The sequence below is a fragment of the Rhagoletis pomonella genome, unplaced genomic scaffold, assembly GCF_013731165.1.
Source record: "Rhagoletis pomonella isolate Grant_MI unplaced genomic scaffold, Rhpom_1.0 Rhpom_scaffold_00002, whole genome shotgun sequence".
Classification (NCBI taxonomy): Eukaryota; Metazoa; Arthropoda; class Insecta; order Diptera; family Tephritidae; genus Rhagoletis; species Rhagoletis pomonella.
The window spans coordinates 100,784,399-100,787,274 of record NW_023458556.1 but is presented as its reverse complement, the minus strand read 5'-3'; the positions used below and the strand labels follow the sequence as shown (position 1 = coordinate 100,787,274).

At 35.4% G+C, this 2,876-nt stretch overlaps 1 long non-coding RNA gene across 1 annotated transcript in view; it reads right to left on the bottom strand.

Moving 5' to 3' along the window:
• The window catches only part of LOC118734253, a 31,257-nt gene extending 29,749 nt beyond the window's left edge, over positions 1-1,508 (bottom strand). The window contains exon 1 of the long non-coding RNA XR_004992366.1: positions 1,284-1,508. This is a non-coding gene — a long non-coding RNA (uncharacterized LOC118734253). The remainder of the gene's footprint in view (positions 1-1,283) is intronic.
• Between the last annotated feature and the right edge of the window lie 1,368 nt (positions 1,509-2,876).

Genomic DNA, 2,876 nt, shown 5'->3' with positions numbered 1-2,876 from the left:
CAAAGTTAAAAAATGAAGCAAGTATAATAAAAAGTATGAACCCTACACTAATGTTAAGTTATCAAGGCTAATGTTAAGTTATCAAGGCTTGGAAGTATTTAGGCGGGGAGAAGTGTCGTATATATGTGTGCACATAGATACAAATACTGAACGTTATGAAATACAACCCTAACGTAAGAAACAAGAGAATATGTAACTAGCTATAAGAATGAAGTATGAAAAGATATGAATAAAGAGCCAGTCTCGTAACAGCATTCGGAACCGTTGGTTATATCAGTTACATCACTGGGGCGGTAGCCCCAGTTAGGTCACACAGAAAGGAGAATTCTACGTAGTAAGGGTTATAATCCCTAATCGCGGCCGAAGGCCGCCTACGCAGAAAGTAAAAATTGCCATTTTTGGCCATTTTTCTAAGGGGTCCGTAGGGAACCACAGGGGGCCTAGGTGGTCGGAGGTTGCATTTTTGTCAATGGCGGTTCATGCCCTCTCCAAAAAGGTCGTTTGGAGGTGCCACGCCCACTCCCCCTTCGCCCACCGCACCTTTAACGAACGGCCATAATGGAAAGTTTCCCCAATTAGTTAAATACTATTACTAATAAAGTGAAGAGTGATAAATAATGTAAATATATACGGTTCTTAACACCCCCGCCCAGTTTCTTAACGAAATTCGTGATAGTTTTGTGAAAATAGCCAAAACCGTTAGTTAAATACTATTACTAATAAAGTGAAGAGTGATAAATAATGTAAATATGTACGTTTCTGAACATCCCCGCAAAGTTGCATGACAAAATTCGTGATGGTTTTGTGAAAACACCCAAAAACCTATGAATGGAAAGCCAACCCAATTCGTGTAACATCGGTAAAGTTTCATGAGAAAATTCGCGATAGTTATGCTAAAACAAACAATTGTTGATGTTACCTAAGATCAATCCCCCCTCCCCAAGTCATTGAACAAATGACCAAACCCTACCCACGGTATGAGTCAACAGGATGTTCATAAACTTTGTTTTTATAGATGAATAATCTAACATTTCATTAAGTACGCCCGCAAATTATGGCTACGTTTCTTTATACATTCCGGATAATCCCATTTCACAGCCGGAATAAACAGAATGCGTTTGAAATATACGTCAACATATAATCAGGAACGTTCTAAGGAATAAGTAAACAAAAAAGTTTATTCCAAACGTTCAGAATGAATAAAGAAATGCAGCCTATAATTAACACCGGTCTTGTTTCGGTGGTATAAACTTTGTAACTTCAATGGGCTTTGAGTGACTTACATATGTATGTATGTAGCTACAATCCAAAACCGGCCAATAGAAATACTAAATTAAAAAAGGCAAAAGTATTGCTAAAATTTATGTATACCACTTTAATAAGGAGCTTGCACAGTTTCTTCAAACTTTATCATCTGAGATGTTATTTATACTTTTTATTTACGAAGACCGAAACTTTCACACAATATACAACACCCCACACTTTCGGCATTTCTTTTTAACTGAAAAGAGTAGGAATGTAAAGCACCTGTCAGACGTGGCAATATTTTCTTCTTTCGCACGCAATTCGCTGTCAAATTGAGAAAGAGAAATTTTATTTCGATGTGTGAACAGCCAGAAAGATCTTTCTGTCACCTTTCGGAAATCAGTTTCAGAAATAAAAGTTGCAGGGTGGGACTGCAACTGCAAGAGCGAAAATCGATTTCGGAAATATATCAACTTGCTCGTGCTGCACTAGCAATTTTTGTTTCTTCTGCAAGTGCTGTCAAACTAATCGAGTGTTGCCATGTGGCCCTGATCGTGAATTTGTGTAAAATGATAAAAAATATTATTGAATTAAATATCAAAAATGCTTGAAATATATTATTTTGCTTAATTTACTTAATCGTTAAGTTATTGTTTACACGGTAAATATGTTAATTATAACCTATATTTTCTCGCTTTTACAAGAGAAATAGCAAACAAACCACAACCCCACCGCTCATGGTTGCATTTTAGTATCGAGAAAGATTGCCAGAAGCTCATTCGCTGTGTGAACAGCCAAAAAGCGATTTCAGAAATTTTTCCTGCAATTCGCCGTTCGGAAATAAAAACCTCTTTCGAAAGACACTTTCCATGCAAGGTGTGACTGCTCATGCAACTGATTTCTCAATTTGACAGCCTTTCCGAAATTTATTGCATGGAAATATATTGCCACGTCTGACACGCTCTTAAGAAACATCGCTATTATTTACTGAGATCGCTAAATCGAGCAACATCGATGGTCGTTGCTTCAAACCAGTGTTGCCAGTAACACCTTTAATAAAATCCCGTTCAAATATAACCTAAACTCGTTTTATACTAAAGTAATAATAGAAATCCCGCGCTATATGTATCTATTATACATAAAATGCTTTCGGATGTACATACACAGATATGCAATATACATAGGAACTATACGGGTCATTCCACGTCAAAAAGCATGCGTCTCTGCCCAAAATCTTGAAGTTCACCTAGACGAACTATTAAAACCTAAAAGTAAATCCAATCCAACTGATTCAAATTTTCTGTGAAATATTATCGAATTCCAATATCACGGAAAGATCTTTAGATAAATCGTAACTTCCGAAATTGTCTATTGATTTTTATAAAGGTACTTAGTTCTACTTTGAATAAAACATTATTTTCAATGTAGTGACTAAAAGAGACTATTTTCTTTTGATATTTTGCCAAAAAATAACCAAAATTTGTGTAAATTTCAGATTGACCTAAAAATGTTCCATATTTTTCAATATACTCACAAAACTTATTATTTCTTAAAATAGTATAAGTATCCTTCTTTTCAAAGTCATATAAAAACTTAAAATGGGTTAAAATATAACCGAGCAAGAAGTTATT